Source organism: Melospiza georgiana, chromosome 18 (assembly GCF_028018845.1).
Source record: "Melospiza georgiana isolate bMelGeo1 chromosome 18, bMelGeo1.pri, whole genome shotgun sequence".
NCBI classification, from domain to species: domain Eukaryota; kingdom Metazoa; phylum Chordata; class Aves; order Passeriformes; family Passerellidae; genus Melospiza; species Melospiza georgiana.
The window spans coordinates 1,830,603-1,854,192 of NC_080447.1; the positions used below are offsets into that span (position 1 = coordinate 1,830,603).

At 47.4% G+C, this 23,590-nt stretch overlaps 1 protein-coding gene across 12 annotated transcripts in view; it reads left to right on the plus strand.

Annotated features, from left to right (window-relative positions):
• The window catches only part of NCOR2 (nuclear receptor corepressor 2), a 225,496-nt gene that overhangs the window by 34,332 nt on the left and 167,574 nt on the right, over nucleotides 1-23,590 (plus strand). For 11 of the 12 annotated variants that reach the window (XM_058036730.1, XM_058036732.1, XM_058036735.1 and 8 more), the window contains exon 1: nucleotides 15,498-15,543. The exons of the other annotated variant lie outside the window; for it this stretch is intronic. The gene's annotated coding sequence lies outside the window, so the exon portion shown is untranslated. Of the gene's footprint in view, nucleotides 1-15,497; nucleotides 15,544-23,590 lie in introns of those variants that run through there. 12 annotated transcript variants of the gene reach the window in all.

Consider the following 23,590-nt stretch of genomic DNA (forward strand, 5'->3'; position numbering starts at 1 on the left):
TGGCTTGGTGTGATGCTGTGAGCCCTGCAAAGTGCAGTTCTGTGGCTTGGTTCATGTGCTGTGGTTCCTCAGGCTCTGCTCTAGGAATTGCTGGCCTTGGGAAGGGTCCTAGAATGACCACACAGTTCTTTTGGGGTGTTACAGATGGAGTGAGGGCTGGGTGAAGACCTCAGTCTTTGTTGGTGCCACGGTTACTGGTGGATGTTCAGTGGTTGTCCTGGTCTTAGGACAGTCATGGACCTTTACCAATGCAGGGGCTTGTTTAAAACTCCGATTAAGACTCCGATTGCTGCTCTTATAGCAAGGCACTTCCTTCTGACAAGTGCCTGAAGCTTCTGACTGCTGCTGGGGGGTGTGAGCACAGCCCAGTGAGAGCCCCCAGACTGCCTTGACTGTGCCTCCTGTGTTGTGTAAAGGCTCTGCAAATTTGGGTGCAGGCTGTGCTAACACCCAGTGAGCCACCATCCCATTCCACACTGGGAGCCCCAGCCTCTGTGCTGAGCTGCACGTGTTTATTTACAGGGGAGGAGGGTGATTCACTCTTTTTCCCTGTAAGTTAGTGTGAACATTCACTCTGAGCCTGCACGTCCTGCCTGGGACTGCCTTAGGCTCTCTGGGTTTTTTGGCTGCTGTAGAAAAGTAGCTTTAGTACACAAATACTCAGAAATGCTGCTCTGTATGATCCCTTCATATTTCAGGTCTTATGAGGACTTGATCTTTGTTGGTGACTGCTTTGCGTGTCTTGCTTGTGGGCTGTGGGGGTGTTAGAAAGGCCTGTTTGTGTGCTGCTCAGCTTCCCACCAGATGCATCCATCATCTTCAAAAGAAGCAAGGGAGAAAGATGGCTTAGAGTTTTTTTTTTTTTTTTTGAGCCATCAGATTTGGCATAGAAATAAACAGGTGTTCTGGCATGGGAGCAGAGGAGTGTTTGTCTCTGAGCTCCTGTCTCTTGTCACGTGAGGATCTTCAGGGAGTCTCTATCAAAGAGCTGACTTTAGTAATGATGTAATTTTTTTTTTTCAGCTAAGGGATTGATGAATAACTGGATTCCTGGTGTCTCTGGCAGAGTAGGCTGGTGCAGGAGGTAAATGTCTCTGGAGTGCAGCCCAAAAATTGCCTTGGGTAGAATGAAACTTTCCAAGTAAATAATGTCTCTGCAACCTCTGGCCTTATGAGGCAAATATTTGAGGCTGTGAGTCCCAATGTTATGTGCTGTGTTCAGCTGAGGTCACATCTGCTGTTTCTGGTAGACAATGCTGGGAGTGACCCTTGAACCTCTCAGGAACCCAAGTCTTTTAGAGACTTGGTTTTGGCACCTTGGCCCGTGAGATGGAAGGTGCACCAACATTTTGTGTGCAGTTTTCCCCAGTTGTTGTCTTGCCTTTGGGGTGTGACTTCTGAGTCTGGCCATGATGGTTGCTTGATGTGGAGAAATCCATCTGGATGGTTGAAAGAGCTTTCCAATGCCAGTGCCCTCTTGCCCGAGCCCTGCCAGGGGTGTGGCAGAAGAGAGGCTGGGCTTGGAAAGAGGAAGGCAGCCAACCTCTGATCAGTGTTAACTTTGCTCCTTGGCTTCCTGGCAGTGCCAGTTTCAAGATAAGGCAAACACTGCAGTGACCTTATCCAGGGACCTGGCTGACGTCAGCGTGTGCCTGTCCCTTACCCTCGCTGGACTTTGGGTCAGGTTTCTGTGAAGGCTGGACATGGACAGCAAAGAGCGAAAGGCTAGCTGGGGTCACCCCGGCCTTCGCTGGGGTAACTGGAGCAAAGGCAAGGGGCAGGCTTGGGAGGGTCAGCCCACGTGTGACTGAAGGCAGAGGGCTTTGCCATGGCCTTCTCTCTTGGGTTCTTAGCCAAACATCTCTTACAGACTTGCTGCTGGACCTCTCGACACGCATCTCCCTTGAAATGTTGGTGTGTGTGTGTCCTTGGGGGCACTTCCGGGCATCTCCAGAGATTTTCAAAGGATTGAGGCACCCAAGTGTCTGTGCCCAGGATCATCACGACATGCTTGGTTTTATTTTGTCCTTAAAAACACCCAGGCTCTGAGCAGATGGAAACATTAGCGTGAGCACTGTGTGCCTTTGTGTTTTAATGCTGTCTCCCAGAGCAGCGGGAGATGCATTACAAAGTTCTTGCTTTAAAGGGACCTCAAATGGCAGCAGCCAAGCTGGGGCAGCCTTGGAGAGACTTGTAAGGCATTTTTGGGTCGTTGTGGAGTGCTGTGTGACTCAGGCATTGCCTGTGACACTCTTTGTGACTCCTAAGTCCAGGTGCAAGCCTAGGTTGGTGAGTTTTAAGTGAATGACATTACCTGGGCAGGAAATGTTCCTGCTTGGCTTTAGAGCTCTACAGAGCAAACAAAGGAACAGAAATAACAAACATTGGGTTTATTTAGGAGAAGTGTGACTTTGCTTTTCATTGTTAGCCACAGGAGAACAGGGACTTTCACGTAGTGTGATCTTCTTGTGAGCCTCAGCCTCTCTGCCTACAGGCACACTGGTGGATTTCTGCTCCTCCAGTTGCCTGCTGTGCTCATCATGTGGATACCTGAAGTGTTTTGGTGCCTTACTGATTCTTCTGCTGCTCCTTTCCTCCCCCATGGGTGTGCTGCTTGCTCAAGGCATTTTGGCACCAGGGAGAAGGCAGAAGTAGCATTTAAAACATAAAGGATTCCAGATGTGAGCATGTCTTGGACACTGCTAGAGGAGGAAAAATGTGTAATGCACACAGTTGTTCACATTATGGTGTGGCCACATGGTTTGTGTGATAAATAGCCCAGATAAAGTTGATTGTTTTTGTAGGCTAGTTTCCTCTCTCTTTTTTTAAACTGTAAATTGAAATCCACAGTCTGGAAGCCTGCAACTGTATACCTGTTAGTTGCATTCCCTGCTGCAATGTCAACTTGATGGCTGAGGCTTCACATTCTTAAATGTCAGCGATTAGGTGTTGGAAGTTCCCCCTTCCTGCTGGAGGAGGCCCCTGAGAACTGTTTGCCGTAGGAAATGAGAATTGCCAGGATCCTGTGTTTCAATGGAGTCCATGTGATCCTTTCCCCTTGTGAGGACTGAAATAATGCTGATATTGCCACTGCAGCCTTGCCAGATAGCAAAGCCTGGTTTTTCTTCTGCTGCAGTGATTTGCCTCTGCCACCCCTCTACAAGGGTAGGTCAGCAGAGATGGCTTTGGGACTGCCAGTCTCCTTCCCCACTGATGGGAACTGCAATGCTTACACTTCCCTAATGCTGTGCAGATCATTTTGCAACTTTATTTTCACAGGGAACACGCAAATGGTCCATGCTGCACTTGCACGCTAATGAAACCAAATACTAGATTGCCTTGGTGAGAGGTTTCATTTTGAACTTCCTGAAGACAAGATCAGAGGGGGGTTGTGAGCTAGACAGTGTCATTTTCATGGGAGGTGGCTGGAAAATTCATCACTTGTGCTGCTGGTTCTTCTTGAAGGTTTTGTAGTGACTGAGGTGTTACTGCTGCTGGTTACATGTTGGTTTCATGACTTGTTGACTTTTGTTGATCATGATTGTTGATCTCTGTAGAGATGATTTTAGTCCTTTTGTTTACCAGGTAACCTCAAAATAAAAAACACTACCAGTGGGTCTTTTGCATTGAGGTAGCAGATTCCCAAATGCCAGGAGAGGATTGGTCTGCACTCTTCTGAACTTCTGATGCTTCATACAGGGCCTGTGCATTGATTCGAGCAAAGTACATGGAGCTCCTGAATTCTTAAATTATTTTTGGGTCTGGAGTTGATTTGGAGAGTGAAAAACGGATGTCACAAGTGTCTTGAAGACACTGCCTGAGGTGATGATGTTCCAGGCTGTGCAGGGCCTGTGGTGAGCAGCACCTCCCTGCTAACAGGGCTGTTGCACAAGGAATGGATGGCTGTCCTGGGGTGCTCCTGGCTGTGTGCTGCTCTCCAGCTTTTTCTTCACGTATTTTTTTTAATGGATGGTCAGAGTTCTCAGAGCAGTTTCATTTAAAGAAGAAATGTTGAGCTGAAGGAATTAAAAAGCCCCAATCCAAACGCAGCAGAGGATTGCCTAATTTGAGGCTGGTGTCTGTACTATGTCACACTCTCTTACTCCTGTCAGTCAGGGATCTTTTAAAATGTGTCTTTTTAATTTTCTGAGACAGACCTTGCAGTCTAAGGCTGAAGTATCTTCCTACATGCTTCAGGCTGTGTCAGGAATCTGCTTGAGGTGCTGCTGCCTCTTTTCCATTTCACAGCATGCAGCTGCATCCCTTCTGATCAGGGAGTTGAGGCTTTGGACTCCGTCCTCCGAGGAGACTCCTGAAAATTTCCCTGCCTGGGAAAATTCTGCTGTGTCTGAGCAGCTGCTGAGGGCAGGCAGAGCTGCCAGACGAGCAGGGATGTGACTGTCTGAGGCACTCACAGTGGGGAGGAGGCTGCACACGCTGACCAGAGAGGCTCTGGGAGCTGGATCCTCCGTTCTGGCTTTGATTTGGTGAGAAAGGTTTGGCTCCAGGCTGCTGACCTCCCCAGCCCAGCAGTGTGCCACGAGCAGTTGCTTGCGTGAGACCTTTCCTGGTTTCTGTCCTGACCTGATGTGTCGTGTTCTGGAGAGGTTTTATAAAGATGCTCTTGGGTGGTGAGTGAAGTGCTCTGATATATATTCCCCCAAGCCCCATGCAGTATTATTTTTCTGTACTTCTTAGGTGAAAAAGAAGAATCTGGAAACTGTGTAGGAGGCTGATGCTTTGACTGGTGTACACAAGCATTAAAAATGATAAATCTGAGGGTTTTACCTGGGATTTTTTGTCTTATTTTTTTTAACTCTTTCAGCTCTTCTTCTTTGCGTGCAGGTAGAAAAATAAAACCTTAGGCATGGTCAATGCCTTTGTCCCAGGAGAAATGCTGAGTGTCAGGGGATGGGCTTAGGGCTACAGAGTTCCCAGTTGTGGCTTGGGGCTACAGCATTCCCAAATGTGTCCTCTTGTGCATTTCCCACTGCATGGGGCCCGGAGCAGTTATCTGGAACAGTAGTAATGCAAATTGAATGAGCAGTCCAGTTAAATAAGTAATGAAGTTAGCAGGGTGCCTAATTAAATTAAATTCAAAATTATGTATGGATGATGCCTTTCTAATAATTGCTGTAGGTTTGTCATTGAGGAACTCCACACTGCCCTCTTGGCTGGAGCTTCCCCTTTGCCAGGTGAATGTTGGTACCACTGAGGGATGTGTTTTACACTTCAGTTTGCTTTGGCTCCTGCCTGATGCTCTTGTGACCATTGCAGTAGAGCTTTCTGTTTTGCTGACATGTGTGGAGGGAGTTTGGGTGATAATAGTCTCTGCTGATCATGTGATGGTTTTTTACATTGCTACAGGGGGTTTCTGGTTTGCTTCCAGACCAACCTTAGTGCTGTTTCCTTGGTCCCTGTGCCCCACTGATCCCCTTGGTGGGACTGTTCCCTGTCCTTCCCATCCCTGTGGTGCCTGGCAGGTTGCTCCTGTTTCCACAAGCAGGATGGCACATCTGGTAACTCTGGGCACAATGATTTAGCCCATTTCTTTATTTGAAAATAAATCTCTTCATTTCCATCCTCCTGGGCTTCTCTCAAACAGCAGCGCTTTGAAGGTGTGTGTCAGTTGGGGGATAAACATTAAGCTGAGGCAGAAGAACAATTTTGAAGCGAGGAAAAGCTGCTGAAATTGAAGACACTTGAAAAAATGCAGCCATCAGAGCCACCAAAGGGAATTCTCTCTGCAGACAGCACGTTGAGGGCAGTCTCTCCCTGTCCTGGGCACACTCATGCACTCAGTGCATTTTGAAGATGGGTTGTCTAGGCAGAGCTGGCTCTGGCTGGCAATTACTGACCTTTGAGGTAATGTGTCCTTAATAGGAGGATGTGAGTACATCACAGGAAGAATTGTCTTTGTCATTATCATCTTTTCACCTCCTTTTGAGAAGGGCAGGTCTATTAAAGGGCCTCTGCTCCAGCAGAACTGGTCCTGCCCCTCCAGGAGATGACTCCTGACTTTTCCGAAGAAAACGTGTGGGGAGGAGGGACAGCCTAAATGACCAGAGCTCTGTGGCTGCTTTTTGAATTCCCCCCCTGCCCCACTGTTTGCACCAGGATTTATGTGCTAAATCCCAGATGGTGTCTTCAGTGTAGTAGCCAAGCTTGCCTGATGCAGGGGCTGTGCTCCTGGGGACCCACAGCTGGCACTGTGCTTTGGGCAGGGGGATTGTTCTGCATGAAGCCAGAAATGCTCTGCAGGAGACACCTGGGACAGCAGCCACAGGTGATGAACGACAGAAGATTTTTGTCACGTTCAGGGCAGTCTGACTCTTCCTTGTTGATGGTTTCCCTGGGAAAAGCTCCAAGTGATGAACAGCAGGATCATGCAGCCGCTTTTTCTCCAGGAATGGCGAGTGCTCCCCCTGTGCTGCTTCATCAGAGACTCTGGAGGTCTTTTGCAAACCTTCAATTAGTCCTTGATTGGCCTTGGCACCTCCATGCCCAGCGCCCCTGTGACAGAGCAGGAGGATTGGAGACCCTTGTGACCCCCATCTCCCACGTGGGAGGAGAAGGATCTTGGCTGGAGTCCTTATGGAGGCAGAGGAGCTTGGTAAACCACAGGGTGTAGTGAGGGATATAACAGAGTGATTTGCATGGGTGCAGTGACCTGAGCAGGGCTCTGCACATTTCATGCGCAGTTGCGTTAAAGGGATGCTGATCGTTTTCAGCATGACCTGCTAATTATCAGAGCAGATGAAAGCCTTTTTTTTCCTCTTTAAATCCTCCTCCCCCTACATGCTCTCTTCTTCTCCCTGCTCCTTCCCCAAGCCCTTATCTAAGCTAATCAACATGACACAAACAGCCAAAAAAGCAGGATTCTTAGAGCAGCTATTAAGTAGAAAGGAGACAGCGGGTGTCTGGAGCCCCTCGGGAGGGACTGGCCTGCTATAACCCACTGCTTTTAACAGCCAGAGTGAGAGCTGCAGAGTCAGAGCAGAAAAGCTTTAAGCTTCTTTTTTTGAGGTCCTAATACTCAGTGACCTGTATGCTATGATGCAGATTTTTTATGAGACCCAAATGTGGAATTTTAGTGGTGATGAGAGGTTTCTCGGATACCTGATACATCCCGGATTGCATACAAATTTATATCAATAACTATTTTTTGTTTTTTGGGGTAAGTTTTCAAAAGTTTGAGACATGACTATGTCCTTCAAGGAGAGTCTTTCCATCCCAAATGTCTGTTTATTGTTGATAAAGCGTCCCTCAGCAGCAGAACACACAGCTAGAGGAGGGTTATGTTAATCTGGTGAAGTAGTTTCTGTGATTGCATCAAGCTGGACACAAGTTTGTTTTCTCCCATATTTCAAGCATTTGTTTTATCTGGAGCTGTGGGAGGGATTTTCCATTGTCCTCTGCTCTGTGCGAGATGAATACTTAAAAGTTGTGCTTGTGGTGATAAGGGAGCAGGCTGAGACAGAGGACAGACGTGCCTTAGGAATTTCAGCTGCGGTGGTACGCTGGAGGGAGGCTGAGCAAAGGGACACCATGTTTAAATAGTGTGTCCTGGATTGCTTTAATTTGGTTCTTATTTTGTAAGCCGTTGGCTGGGTTTTTCTGTCCTTTCAGAAATCAGCAGCTTCTTATGAAATATGGAGCTGTTTAAAAACAGACAGCAGCTGCTCCATCCTTGCGTCAGCACGGACTCGGCAGAAGGAAGGGGAATGGTAGACGCTTGTTTAGCTGTGATATTCTTCCCTTCATTGCTGTTGTCATATTGTGTTAACAGAAGGTCTGATCAAATATACACCAGGAAAGTAAGACTTAATGTTTCTTTGTTCTCCTGGAATGGTGTTGGGAGGGGAGTGGGGGAATGTTTGAATGAGACTTTTATTTATGTGGTTCAGATAGCTCAGCGTTGCCTGTGTTGGTAGAGATGTTGTTCTGCTCTTATTTCTTAGGCTGCTTGCTGTATTTTTAGCTGGGAAAAGTCTTTACTTTGTTTGTACAAAACCTCTGCTATGTGGTATGGAAACTTTGGGGGGTGGTGGCGTGAGTATTTAACAGGGAGAGTATGATCTATTCACACTGACTTCCTAACTCGTTTTAAACTCTGCTCTAAAAAAAAAATCTCAGCCAGATTCTTTAAAAAATAAAATGAAAAATGAGGAACATTGTTGCACAAGAACTGGAAAGAACCCAAATAGTTTGCTTACTGTTAAAATTGCGACATGACTGGAAACATTTGGTAAAGAAAAATTAATTGCGTGGTGTATTTGTGGTTTCCTGTTGAATCTCAATTTCTAGAGGAGGTTGAAAATCCCATGGATGTTTCCTCAGATTACTAGATAGCATTATACCTTGTGTGCATGATGAAAGACCTTCAGTAAAGCGTGCCAGATATCCATGGCTGGCTATAAAAAGTCTCTCCCATCTGGAACATGACTGTTTTCTCCTTTTTAGTAGGATGATTTGAGCAGAGATAAGCATGCAGTGAAATTTAGCCTGGTCCAGTCTTACTCCTCTACCATTATGGATTTCCTTGCAGTCTGGGAGTCACCTGAAGGAGAATGCTCAGCCTGTTAGTGAGCTTTGAAGCCATGGGCAGGGATGGCTGCTGAGGGAGGAGGGGAGGGCCAAGCAGTTGTCATTCAGCAGAGGATGGGCTTGAATGTGGTTGAAGATCTGCTCTGGGTCATCTTGCATCACTCCTGGTAATGATCCTGTGCATGCTGAGCTGCAGAGCCAGAGCTTGGGGAATCAAGTGGGGGGACTACCAGGAGTGTTTGGAGTGCCCTTCAGCTGCCCTGTGAGAGTCCCCAGCATGGCCAATCACCAAGCCATGCCACAAGGCCATGTCACCAAGCCACTTCCATGCAGTGCTGGAGCACCTGGTTGTGAACGCGGTCACTCATAGGTGGGGCTGGATGGGAGGCAGGGTGGTGAATCTGGGGCAGAGTGCTGAAGAACATGGTGCTTTCCCCTGTCTAGAGGCTTGGGGAGTGTCTGAGAGCTGCTGGGTGAAACCCTGTGCTGGAGACATCTGGCCAGGGGTCAGATCACAGCATTACATTGGCCACAGCCCCTGCTCTGCCTCCTCGTTTGATCACACACAAGATGTTTGTGTATGCAAAAGCATAACTCATGATGACACAGGGCTTAAGGTTGTGAAATCTTTGAGGCTCTTCTGGGTATTCCTGTGGGAAGGGAAGAGTTATCCCTCAGATAATTTCCATGGGGAAATAGTTAATCTCATAAACACCAGAGGTTGTTTTGTAAAGCGAAGGCAGGGCTCTGGGGGAGCGTGGTTAACCATGTAGAGTGAAGACAGGCTGAAGCTCATAAAGGAAAAATGTATGTAGGAGTTTATAGATGTATATGCATGTATTAGAACTTCAATTTGAGATCGCTGACTGAGATTAGAATGAGCTGCTGTGGAGCTAAACCACTTACAGAGAGCTGAGAGCAGCTTTTTGAGATGGATGGTGGCCCCACAGCTTGATGACTGAGAACATGCACAGTTGTTTAAAGTCTGCTTCTTTAAAGTGTTGGGTTTTTTGGTGCAGTTTGAAATAATGAAAAACTTATTTTAGGATTAATGCCCATCCAGCTTCCTGAGAATTCCTATCCAGTTTTGAATGTCTGTGTTCACTCTTGGGCTGTTGGGAGTTAAATTTTCCTCTTGACTCAATTGTGGAAACAGTCATCATTTATCGTTTCCCAGTTTAGCTCCTGTATTAAAATTATAACAAGGCTGGGATTTATTTTTGTCTTGTGTACATTTATCTCCTGTGTATCCTGGTGTCTATTTTTAGAGTCCTGCTCCATTGCTAAATGGATTGGCCGAGTTCTTGGGGACAAAATATTGAAGCATATGACTAGACTGCAATACCCCTCAGCCACTCTGCTCTGCAGTATTCATAGTGCCTGGGTTTACCCAGCTTGTCACAGCTTATTTTAAATGCTGAGGATGCAGTGGGCAGAGCCAGCAGATAGGAGATCTTAAATGGCATATCAGTGTGTAAGTGAAAGGAGGGAGGAGGTGGACGTGGAGGGGAAGCTCCAGCTGAGAATAAACAGATAACAGTGGTGTGTGTTTGGGAAGCAGCTGACTTGCATGGCCTTGGGTACAGCCCTCTTGTTTAGAGTTTTTTATTTGGACTTTTTTTTTTTTCTTGACAGGATATTTCTGTTTCAGGAAATATCAGGAAATGTGGAATACTCTGGAAGGGGACTGGTGTGGTGGTTGGATGGCTATGAACTTATCATTTCCTGAGTTAAAAAACAAGCTTTACACAGGTTCCAACCATGTTTCAAAGCCCCTGTGACTTCTGCCAGTCGGTGGCCGAACACTTGTCCTCCAATTTCTCCCTGACTTCTTGGCTTGCACAGGAGTGATTTGTGTTTCCACTAATCTTTCCTTCTGGTTCCACATCCAGTCTGAGCTAGCTGTTTTTTTTATCTTTGAGGAGTTTGCTGTGTTTATAACTTTGCTGTTGAGTATCTTCACCATGTTCTTACTTTGCTTTCAGCATCTGTTTGTGCATGTGGCCTCTTACATGTCTGCAGCTCTCTCCCAAGTGTTAGGAGGATGCTCAGGGCTCTGCACAGTGTATTGTTATACCTTTCGGAGATCTAGTTTTTGATGCTTTTAAAGTATTTTTTAAAATTGCTGAGGCAGTGCTTTTGGCAAGGACATGGTCCAGAACTTACAGAAACACAGAGGACTCTTACTGGAGTAAGGCATAGCTTGGGATCAGATTCTTGGTTTGGTTTTTATTCTCTTCCACTTTGTTTCACTAAAAGATGTGATGAGCTACTTCCCTGCTCTGATTTCTTGGATATTTTTTCCCTTTCTCTGCTGTCTGCAGGGTATGCTCTGCTACTGGACTTCTTGATCCACTTGGAGAGGCATTGCCTAGTAATGCCAGCTTTTTTTTGCACAGATCCTTGAATGAGTCGTCTTTTTCCACCTCCTCCCTTCTTTGTGTTCCTCATCCAACATCCTTTGGTTACTACGTACGTGCCACATGCTTCCTTTGTTTTGCCTGTGTTAACAGAATTTTCTGACGTTGGAGCCTGTTCTGAAGGATGTGGCTTGGCCCTTGCAAAGCCTTTTCTGTGCTGCAGGCTCTGGTGGAGGCAGGTGTGCCCAGTGTGCAGTCGTACCTAGGTTTGGGTGTGTGTTTTGGAGGCTCTGGCTTGTGGAGCAGAGGGATGGTTTAGCCCTGGCCATGCAGCTGTGGGTGTAGGGGACTTGGAGCTGCAGGGTAGGATCAGCACAGAGGGCTGAGTTCCCTAAAGGATTTTTTACTGTGGTCACAGAATTGCTTGGCAGGTGGAGGAGAGTTGATCAAACAAACCTGCTTCCACCAATTGTCCAGCTTTTGTATATCTTTTGGGGATTTTTTTTTTTAATTTCATGGACTTTTAAGCATGCGTGATTGAACAGTTTAACTGTGGGAGCTGCTGGAGAGAACTTAGTGGGATTTTGTGCAAACCTTGCTGTCCTTTTCATGTTTTTGGCTCAGCAGAGTTGCTGTGAGCAGGCAGGAGTGCCTGAGGATGTGGCCCAGGTGAGATGTTATCACCTGAGCAGAGATCAAAGTGCCTGTGCAGCTTGACTGGCTGTGTGATGGTGGAACCAGTCCCTGCTCTGGTACCCCCACCTGGGCAGGCTGCTCCTGCAGCCAAGCTGCACCTTGGGCACTCTGCTAATCTTTGGGTCCTATCTTCCACCTGACACCTCAGGCTGTGTCAGAGGCTGTGAAACTGGCTCCAGGAGGAGTATTAGCAGTGGTAGTAAAGTTGTAGGAGCTTTATGGAAGCCTGGAGGTTTGTCACGGCCTGCCAGCATGTGTTCAGAGGTTGCTAGCAGGTGATATTTCAGCTTGCTCTCCCTGCAGTGAGTGGGTGAAGAGAGGTTCCCCATCACTTTGCAGAGGTTGTCATTCAGACCAAGTTCTCCTCCTGCTCCTGTTGGGAAAGTCTCCGTGTCTGGGTCCCTTGGCATGGCTGAACTTGTGTTCTCCAGGCCATGGGAACCACCTGAGGGCTGCTACAGGAGCTGGAAGTGGCTGCAAGTGGCTGCTGCTCCAGGGAGAGCACGAGAAGTGAAGACCCACCTTGGAATAATGGAGGTTTTAACTACAAGGTTCTGGCTTGTGTTTCCAGCTTTATTAGCAGTGATCAAAATTGATTTTCTAATGTGTTTTTCTTGTGATCCCAGTGATTTTCTGTGGTCAAATCTGCCTTCTTGTTTTGTCCCTGTGCATGAATGGATTGTATTTGGAGCTGGCTTTCAGGCTGCAGAGTCTGCTTCATCCTGACACCCAGCACTGAACGTGCCCTGGCTGTGCAGTCTGTCCAGAGGCTGTACATGATCAAACATGAGCCTAATTGCTCTGGAATTGTTAAAGGTCAAGGATATTACTGCAGAAGATTCATTTAAAAAAACCCAAACAACAACATTCTGTAAGAGGTGCTGGTGGTTATTTCCTTTAAATCCTTAGATTTGGGGTTTGAAGGGAAAAATTATTAAATGATGTCTTAAAGCTGAATAAAGAAGTTGGTATTGAATGTTCTAATGTCTTACAGATGCTGTGGGGTTTTGGGGTTTTATTTTAAATTTAACAATAGGAGTTGGAGTGGCTCCAGCACCATAAAGAATAGTGTGTTTAATTAAGGGTTTGAGCTGGAAGAGTGTGTGTAGTGTGATGCCATTTTAAAGTTTCAGCAGGGTTTTGTAGTTGTTATTCCCCATCTTGCATCATCCATCCCTGTGTCTGGGGTCATGGTGGGGCTGGGTGCTCCTTACCCAGAGAACAGAGATTGGTCTGTGGAAGAGCAGGAAGGTTTCTCCAGATGTTTTAGCCCTGACTTCATTATTTTCTCTTTCTTCTGACTCCTGATGCCCACTTAAGGTGCTGTCTTTGCAGGCACATGCACATGGTGTGTTACACACAGGAGGAAATACCAGCTTTGGTTTTCCCCACTAGCTTGGGGGTTTTTCTTCAGGCTGGGAAGAGTCATGTTCATAGATGTCATCTTGGTAACAGCAAATTGGGGTGGAGGGGAAGGGGCAGGAGACTGGGATCAAATGCAGCCTGCTCAGGAAGGTGTCCTGAGACGCACTGAGGTTTCACTGGAATAGAGGAGTGAGAGATAGAGCTGTGTCTGTGGCATTCAGCAGAGCAGGACTAAGTCCCATCCTCATAGAAATTCTTAGAGTTCTCTGTGCCTCATTCACCTGTAACCTGCTGGGGTGAAACCCAGAAAATTTACAATTAAAAAGAGACTAAATTATTATTCTCACCTACAAAACACAAATGTTCCAGTCATGTGACATGAGAGTCCTCATTAGAAAAAACAACATTAAGGAGATTTAAGGTTGGCACCTCTGAATTTCATCCCATTCTGAGCTCATGAGATATTCAGGTAGATGCTCCATGACAGGTCTGGTTTTCTCTCCTCTCCTGTGTGGCTCTGCTTGGCTTTCTGGTAGCATAACGTGTATTTAATTATCAGCAGCAACAGCTGCTGCTCATCTGCCAGGGTGTGCTGCATCCTGGCTTGTGCTGAGATGATTGCTTGATTTTTATTTTCTTTTTTCCTTTTTTTTTTTTTTTTTTTTTTTTTTTTTTTTTTTTTTTTTTTGCTGTGGGAATTAGGCTCTTCTGTGGCATTAGGAATTGTAGCCTTGTATCAAAGGCTGAGCAGCTGTGAGCTTGACATGTACCAAGGAGCCTTTATGGTTTGCATTTAGTCTCTCCTGGTATGTTTATTCCCATAAAATAATTAATTGAACTAGAGCTCCAAGCAGTGTTATCACCTCTACACATTAGAAAATCATAATCATGCTCTGCAACTTAATGAGATTTAGAAAGAAATGTTCTTTTTTTGTTTGCCTTCTGGTTTTGAGTGTTAAAGACTCCCAGGGGTTGTGCATTCCAGTCTTTCCTGGAGATCAGGGGGCAGTGGGCTGGCCATGGAGAGCCACCAGTGCAGAGCAGCAGCCTTTGGGTTTCCCAGCATTCTTGCCAGGAACGGAGCTGGATTGTGAACACTGGCAACACTGTTTTGGGAACTGAGCACTGGGAATGGAGTTAACTCTGTTTTTTGTGGTGGCCTTGGCTCTGCTGTTCTTCAGTTTTCCCTTTAATTTCTATTGTTTTCTTTACGTATTTGCTAACTTGCAAAATTCAGCAAATTGCGGAGGATCTCCCAGCCCTCGGGGTGAGTTTTCCTCAGGGTATGGCACTCACTGAGCTCATGCTCAGAGCAGTAAATGCAGCTGGGACCTGCTGGCCTTGGGGTGCACGGGGTCTGTACCAGGTGTGGACGTGATGGGGTCATCCTGGACACGGTGTGGGTAGTCAGGGTAAATATTAACTTCCCGTGATCTTGGGGGCTGCTCTGTGTGTGTGTGTTAGCTGCTCATTTCAGTGGGATTTGGTTGAAACGCAATCATAAGTCTCCTTAACTTCATCAGTCTTCCTACAGCACTGGCATTAATGATGGCTTTGAGTGTCTGTTCCTCTCCTGTTTGAGTTTTGTTGCTGTTTCTCAGCCTTGCCAGGATGTGTTACTGCTTTTAACTCGTTCAGCTTCAGCACAAGCCCCAGCAGTATGGGCAGGTTGCCCTCCACTGCCACAGAGGCAGAGTGCAGCTGGTTCTCCAGGACATCCCTGCAGTGCTGTCCCTAAAGGACACATGACTTCTCCCAGCATTTGATGAGGGAGGATTTGTGAAGCGTCTTGCTTCCCTGCAGCTCTGCATATCACACCCAGAGCCCCACCAGCCTGCTCGCAGGAGGGCAGGGACAGAACCACATGCACAAAGTGTTATTTTGTGGTCTGTTTTCTCTCAGGCCTGGCAAGCTGGAGGAGAACCTCGCAGGCAGCTCGCTGGAGGCAGCGAGCAGAGCAAATGTACCTGCTGAGTAACAGACTGAAATAACCCCAGAAGAGCCCAGATGGGCTTGTGGCACTTACTGCAGATGCTGTGTCTGTGACAAATCAACAAATCCAGTAGATGGGGAACGGTTCCTGCGTGCTGTCCCTGGGAAGAGGAGCGTCCCCTGCTCCACTGCCCCGTGACCCTGGAGCGTCTGGGCAATTCCTGCTGGTGGTGCAGGAAGGAAATGGTTAAAGGAGGCGAGCTTGTCAAGTTGGGTTAGCCATCAGATAGCTAATATTTTAGAGGTTTTTCAGAGCTAAGCTATAAAAAGGCCGTAGCAGTATTTCAACTCGCCCATTGTCTGCTGGAAGCCAGCCAGCGTTGCCATGCCGACGAGGAATTATTACTTGCTGCCAGAGCTGGAGGAAAAGCTCATACTTTTGGCTTCAAAACAGGAGGGGTGGACTTATGTAATCCACTGTGTTTATAGGCTGAGACTGGCAGGAGCATTGAGAAATAATTACAGGCTTTCCATTTCATTTCCAGATTGGTTTTAAGGCTGTGTGGCCTCGCTTTATTTATTTATTTTGAAGTTAAGAGAGTGGCTGCTAAAGATGCAGGAGGTGATGTGGGGATGCTGCTAGGTAAGTACCCCCCACTTCCCTCCCCCGGCTGGCTGGGAGGCTTTTGTTTTGGTGGCATTTTGTGTGGAGAACTAAACTAGGCCACAGCAGAAAGAAGTTGCTTTGGAAATCTGGGACTTGGCCCGGCGACACAGCGTTCAGTGCTGGAGGCTGAGCTCACGCTCCTGCGTTCGCCCGGCTGCTTGCTGCTGGAGGTGAAGTGCAAGGTTTTGTGAGCCCCTGCTGGTTTCTGAGGTGATTTTTTTCCCCTCCAGCCCTCCTTGGCGGGGAGCGTGTAATTTTATGGGGAGGGTAGCAACAAGGGAAAAGGAGAGAAAAAGTTTGGGGATTTTTTTTCCCCGGACGCTTTGGTCTCGCGCGTCGGCTGGAGAGGGGATTTGTCAGTGGGATCAAAGCAGTTCTGTGCTTTTGAGAGGTGGATTGCAAAGTTTAGCCTGTAATTAATGTGGGTTTGTTCGTCCTGGAGCAGTCAGCAGATGATGCTGTAATTTGGGTTTGCGTGGAAAGCGGCGCTCGGTGTGTTTCCACTTGGGTCAGGCCGGTGCGAGTTTGCAGCTGCTGCTCTGGTGCTGCTGTCACAGACAGGAGTTACTGCTGGAGAACTCTCCTGCAGAACTTTGAGAATGGGTGCTTCTGCTGGTTCTGAGGACTGTAGTCCTGTAATCCTGGGGAAGACACTTGTGGTGGGGTGGGGGTTCCAGGAGAGATGGTGAGATGGGGCTTTAGCTGGGCTGGGAGGTGGCAGCAGGGACAGGGATGGGATGGGAGGGTGTGCTGGGACAGTCAGAGCTGGGCTGAGCTGTGCTGCTCCTCTTCGTGCTCAGTTCTCCTTCAGTAAATGAGACTCTTGCAGCTGTGGCTTTCTAAATCTCTTTAACATTGGGTGTAAAGCTCCAAAGAGTGAAGGAAGCCCATTTTTGGAGGGGATGAAGAAGAATGCTTTGATATGCTGCAAACTTGCTGCAGGGGTTACAAAGGTGTATAGAATCTGCAGTGTGCTGTGATTTTTATTTTTGTTTTCTTTCATTGCACAGCATCCTACTAAGGAGTTACCTTCTCAGTCCTTGCTAATCTGCCTTCTTGCCACTGTTGTGTGGTGTGTACAGATGAAATATCCCAACTGCTGTGCCAGACTGCTCTTGACAGTGGACTCCAGTGTTGACCAGCACTTTGTGACTCTTGCACTTCTTAGGGCAGCTGCAGTCCCAAATGAACATATCTGGGCTCTGTGTTGAAGCACAGGGGTGTCTCAGTGGAGCTGATGTACACAACAGCTTGTTGAATGCACACTGCAGAAATAAGCTGCTTTTTCCACAGTTTGCCACAGTTATGGGTAGGAACTTGGGAGAGTGGTGACATGCTTTCCCTGGAGAAATGTCCCTTGAAACAGCAGGTTTGCCTGCTGTTATCAGAGACGCATGGGTGTGTTACACAAAATAATTCAATCATTTAATGATCCATAATACTGCTCTAACTCCTACCACAGATGCTGTTGGATTCAATGCAAGTTGGATTTGTTACTGCAGGGGTTTTTGGGGTTTTTTTTTTCCTTTCTCTGGGATTCCTGCCAAGATGAACTGTATGTTCTGTTCGTAAGAGCTATGAGTAATGTATGTGTGAATCTATAACATAAGTAATAGGAGTATATAAAATGTGTGAGTGTGCAGGATCTGTGTGTCCTGTGTCTGCAGAGCACCGCACACATGCTCCGTGTGCGTTCTCAAATGGGGTGTGATACATGTCTGGGCAAAATTAATGACATGCCTTGGAGTTCCTGCTCGCTGCAGAGCCCTGTCTGATGGCCTCATCACAGAGAGCTGAGCTGAAATCCCAGTCACAGCCACGCTTTGGCTGCTTAATTGCCCTTTTGGAGGAGTTACAAATTAGAGAGAGCTGGAAGTCCCTGCCTGTGCCTTAACGGAAGCCAGCCTTAACAGGGAGGGGAGGGATGCTCGCTGCATGGCCTGATGTGCTCTGTGGGGCTGGTGCATCACTGAGGTGTCTGGGAGTTTGTTCCTTGGAGCAGGGGGTACAGGGAGTCCTGGGGATCCCTCTCTGCATCCCCCCAGGTGGGTGCTGCTCCAGGGGCTGCTGTGTGAGTGATGCACTCCGAGGCAGGTCTGCTGCTTTTAGTACGATTTTTTTATTCAGATGAATAAAATGGGCTTTCACTCATAAATTATTTTTCTTATGTGAAAAATGAGAAGGTGGCAAGTAGCCAATTTCCCCGCCTCCCTCTTCCCAGCTCCGATGAGGTCATTGCCTCTTAAAGTTTATACCACGCACTGTGAGACATGGCTGGAGGAGCAAGAAGGCAACAAACGCTTCTCTGAGAGCGGGTGGGAGTGATGGCCGCCCATCCCTGAAGGGTTAGTCAGCCGTAAGTGATACCTGGGCAGACACAGAGGGGAGGGGGCCTGGTGCAGGTGGCTGGGAAAGCCTTGCAGGGTCAGATTTGTGTGGGAGGGAGTGCCCTGGTCACTGCCCAGCCCTGCCGTGCTCTGGGTACCTGGCACAGCAGGGCTGGGCTGCTTTGGGTGCAGCCCCACGGGGTGGTCGTGCTGTTTGGTGGGCTGCCAGGGGAAGGAGACTGGGCACGGGCTTTGGTGAAATGGGGCCAGCAGCAGTCCTGGCATTCCTTGTCTGAGCTTGCTCTCGTGTCCATTTACTTTTCCTCGGGAATTTCCTCAGCGCTGTTTTTGCAATGGGGTTGCGAAAGTTCACGACCCAATGAAGGATCTCTCCAAGACCTTTGTGTCCCTGCCTGAGTGGCTGCCTGGAGAAGCTGTTTCTCTTTTCCCTTGAACTCCATGCTGAGCTGTGTGTGGATTCCTGAGCTATTGTTTTCTCCTTGTCTGTCCCCCCCACCATCCCATGGTGGAAGCGACACGGAAACAGGAGTGCCCAGAGCAGGAGGTGGAACCTGGGGCTTTCCTACGCCCTGAGCCCAGGAGGGTGGGTCTGGAGAGCTGTATCCTCCTCCCCACAGCCTCCACTGGGTACCTGGGGACGGTGGCCTGCGTTGTCTGTGGTTCTCAGGTGTAGCATTGGCCTGAAAACACTATTTCATAGGTGCCATAACTGATTATTGAAGTGTCAGAGCTTTTTACTGCCTGGTGCCTTTGCTGCAGCTCTGATTTTGGCTGGGGTACATTCTGGGGTGGCCAGGGAGAGGACTCTTGGTGTGTCTCTTACTGTTTCCCAGCCCTGTCATTGCTCTGTGCAGGTGTGATGGACTGGAGAAGTACAGCTGGAAGTTAGGGAGAGGGGGGTCCTACATAGCACTGGGCTTTTAGGCACAAACTTCATCAAACCCAACCTGTATTAAAATTGCTCTTCCATTGCAGCTTTTCTGTTCCCTGGAGGTCATTGAAGTGTCCTGTTACTCCAGCTGCTCTTGTGCTGCTGCACCCCAGTGATATCTTCTGTTCACCAATTCTTTGTCTTTTCTCCTTAGCAGCCTCGTGGATTTTTTTTTCTCTGTCGACACAATGCAATCACTCCTTGTTAGCCTATCTTGCTCTTTCCTCTTTCAAGGAGGGGAAGGAGCAGGGGAACCAGATCTGATAATTCCAGTGAGTAGAACTGTTCCCCTGAGCCCTTTATAAAGAAATAAAAAGGCTCTCCTTCTCTCTGCTTCTCTTTGAGTACAAGCACTTTACCCTCTTGGATTCCCTGCAGGCTCCTCATACTGCTAAAATTGAAACATCAAGATGTCTGAGGCAGCAGGAATTACCATCAGTGTTTTGACACCTGGAGGTACAATTTCTATTAGCTTTTATATAAAAACAACACCAGTTTTGCCAACAGAGTTCTTGTTAAATAATGCATGAAGACCCCACTCCTGACAGTAGGTATTTTTCTTTCACTTCCCTGGACTCTTGGAATATGGCTTAATTTTTGTGACCACTGGGGAAAACGATATGCACTCTCACACATGGAAATATGGATGTGGACACACACGTGCCTAACTCCCAGGCAGAGAATTAATTACCCCATTTGCTAATTAATGTGGGGAGATAGGGGAGAGCAATTTGAGCTTGGTCTGCTGAGCAGGCTTGGGTCATTGTTTTATTTTTTGGGAGCAGCAGAGCACAGTCCTCCTGAGAGCTTTGATGGCAAATAAGATTGTTTGTGTGTGATCTGGGAGGGTGTGCCTGCTCCCAGGCAGGGATGAGCACGAGGGTCATCAGGAACAGAAATGGGAAACTTGTGGGTTTGCCTGGATGATGCCTGGCACGGAGCATATGCTGTGTGCTCACTTTTGGGGGAAATGAAGTACAACAGAAGGGCACAGCATGTGGATGTGACTGCTAATAGTGAGAATCAAAGTACAGTTTTGACATTTCTAACCTAATAAGTGGCGCTGCGTGCGAGAGCCTGCTTATTTTCCTTTTTCACCATGAGATGCTTTGACAGAGGAGTAAAGTCCCATTTTGACATTTCTGTCATTTTAACTAAAGAGAGAGATTACAGTAAATTGGATTAAGTGAAAATCTTCTTCAGATGTTTGTGGTTTGGGCTGATTTATGGATAGATGTCATTTGAACGTCATTCTGCATTTTTTAAGCATCTGCTTGATGGTTGCTTTAATGCTGTTTCTGCAAATAGTCCACGCAGAGGAGGGAAGGCTGAGCAAGCAGCAGCACCCCGTGACAGAGCTAATGCTGGTGTGTGGCATGGGGACAGCCAAGCAGTGTCCTTCTCACGCTCCTGGATCACAGTGCCAGACTCTGTAACGGGTGCTTGCCTCTCATTTCAGTTCCTGTTATTAAACTTCGTTATCTTCTGCTGAAAGTCATTTAAACCGGCTTTCAAAAGTATTTTTCCCACCCTGGAGAGCGATGGTTGAGCACACACATTCCTTCTCGTGCTCTTGGCCAATTTGGGGTTGCCTGTTGCCCCATGAGCAGCAGTGACGTTCTTCTGGTTACGCTCACGCAGAGCCCTCACTCACCGTGCCTGTGACATCTCCAGAAACCAAAATATTCTCCTGAACGTGTGCTGGCTCACTGACATCAGCAACAGCATGTGAAAATACTTTGTCCATGCACAGATATTTCCACAAGATAGTGTTGAAAGTTCTTCCATTAAACTTACAACCTGAGACTTCTGAAATTTATACGTCCTTCGTGGCTTCCTCCACCTAAGCTATTTAGAAGCTGCTGGTGCCATTTGGAAAGCTGCATAATCCCTTGTGGGTGATGATGTAATCAGTGCTGTAATCAAATCTGCCAGTGATGTCATTGCTGGAGTAGTCCAGTGTTCCCTGGTGCAGTGATTAGTGGGATGGGATTGAAGTGTCAGTGCAGCTGGGGATGGAAAGTGGGATGTGTCTCCACCCTGGGAGGTGTGGGGCAGTTGTTGGCCAGCCCTGATCCTGGAGCTGCCTCTGTTCCACACCGTGCTCCGCCCTGGGGTGAGACTGTAAAAATTGCCTTATTTCTCTCAAGAGATGTCTTAGGCTGTGTCTGTATTTATTTTAAGTGTCTTGAGGCAGGAGGGCACTGCCTATATGTAAGAAAGATGCCATCAGAAGCAGAATGTATCAAACCCCAGCTTCTTGGGATAAGTTGGCTGCTGATGCTTCACATCTTCCCTCCCAGCTGAGCCCCTGGTTTGATTTGCAGGGTCTCAGCACAGCCAGAGTTTGCTCATGCTCATGGTGACACCAGAGCTGTGGTGTTTTCTTTTCTGCCTCTCTGCCCACCTCGGTTCTTTGCAGCATCCTTGCAGTTACAAGACAAGATTTTTGCCTTTCACCATGTGAGCATTTTGTGTCAAAGGGCAATTCTTTAGACATTTTCTATGTTATTTTTCATGATACCATTAATAGTAGAAGATCACACTAGTGAGGGAAGATAAATTTGTAATCCTGCTTAATGGCTGATCTTATCCAGCTGAGTAACTCTCATTGCATAAGGGACAGTGACCTGAAATCTTTTTAAGCCGTTGGACTGGATGCCTTTCCCTTCTCTACTTAGCACACATGGGTGTGATACAGACTTTAAATGGTTTAAAGTTTAACTGTTTTACTTTGAAATTTGAATACCTGCTGATAGCCAACCTTTGGGTTGGTGTGCCAGAGAGGACAGTGGTGCTGCAGGGTGTGAGTGACTTTAATGTATCACTCTGTGTTAAACTGCATCTCTTGCTCTTTGGGATTGCTGAACAGTGTTTACAGAAATTACCTGGCATGAATTACAGGAGAGCTTGATCACAACCCAAGGACTTGCGAGGGGCTGGGTGGGAGCTCTGAGGATGCTCTGGCACTGGGGACAGCTCTGCTCCACCCCACTGCTGGGTACCACAGAGAGGGCGGGTGGGTTGTTGGCACTGCTCCTTCCTTTACCCAAGGTGGTGTCCTGGTGGCTGCCCCTGGGGAAGGAAGAGGGTTTTTCCTCTTAGATCTGGGTGAATCAGTGCTGCCTGTGATGGATTCTCACTGCGACAGGCTCTAAATGGGAACTCCCAGGGGAAATTAGCCTGCAGCTTTTGCCTTTATTAAATATTCTCCAGTGCCATCCCAAAGGACAGCTTTTTAGTGCTCTGCAGTGTTTCATCTGTATTTTTAACATCACCTATGTGGAATGTGGCAATATATGGTCTATATTTACATTAAAGCTTATGCAAAATAGTTAAGAAATGATGGATTGCATGTTCTGTTCTTCAGATCTGCAACATGATGGGGTCCTGTACGTAGGTGTGGGAATCTCAGCTGGAGATATTGCAGATTATTACCAAGTCCAATAGCTTACTTAGAGTTAGGGCTTATAATGATTGATTTAGCCATTTATTCAAACACCTATTTAATGATTGATTAAGCCTTTATAAACTATTTGCAACTTTTAAAGTGGGACCTGATGTATTGTAGCTCCATTAGCACCCAGCTAATAAAATAGGCTGTGGACCTGCAACACCGATTTTGTTGACAGAAATGATATTTCATGTGTTGAAGTACTAAGTACGTTGTTACAGTGTGTTTAAGGCACAGAAGTACAATGTGTTGCCTTCCTTCTGTCCTTCCAGCAGCTCTGACAGAGCTCTTTGCTGCCTTGGAGCAGAGCTGGTGACTATTCACACACATCCCGGCTGGCCTGGCTGCTGCTAGAGCAGGGGGGCTCCTGCACGTTCCCTTGGGGCCCTGTCTGATCTAGGCTGAGGGAGATTAAAGGTGTACAGGGAACAGGGTGGTTTGTTTGGAGCCCTGGGATGCCAAACTGGAACTTCACTGAAGAGGCTGGTTTGGAGTGGGAGAGCAGGAAGGTTGCTTTGAAAGAGGAGAGGTGCAGGCAAAGCTCTGCATCCTGCTCCGTGTCCAGAAGTGTGCTGGCTTCTGAGTTTTACTAGAATCTCAGCATGGCTGGGGTTTGAAAGGACCTTAAAGATCATCTGGTTCCAGCCCCCTGTACCTTCCACTAGATCACATTGCTCAGCTCCTCATCCAGCCTCTCCTTACCTTTATTTAACCAAGCACCAGAACCTAGAGGTGAATTCTGTACACAAGATTTTAGAAGACAGGCTTTTTCAAATCTGACTTCTTTGTCTGTGTATAAAAGCACTTTTTTCCATGAACTGCTCAACTTTCCATTTGCTTGAGCAGTACAGAGCTGGCAGCTGGGATGAGCTGTGTAATGGGATATCTGAATTGCAGCAGGAAACCAGCTCCAGTTGAAGCAGACCTGATTTAAAAGCAAATTCAGTCAAACCAGTACAAGCTCCTGCTCAGAGGAATTAAAAGTGCTTTGTGTCCAATGGATGGCACTTGTGCTCAGGTCAGGAACTGCTGCTGAGGGATCCTCAAGTGAACAAGGAGCAGAACCTCTCAAGGGCAGGTTGAGCAAGGCACATCCCTGATGCTCTGCCCTTCTCACAGGGCTGTGGGAAGAAGGTAAATTTGGCAAGGGCTGACTTTTCCTCTGTCCCCACTCCTGCCTAGTGGTGACTTTCTGCTGCATGGTTAAATGATCTTGGTGAGTGGTGCGTGCTTGGATGGCAATGCTGTCCTTTTCCTTGGCAGGCTGAGCTTGTAGGACTTGGAAATATT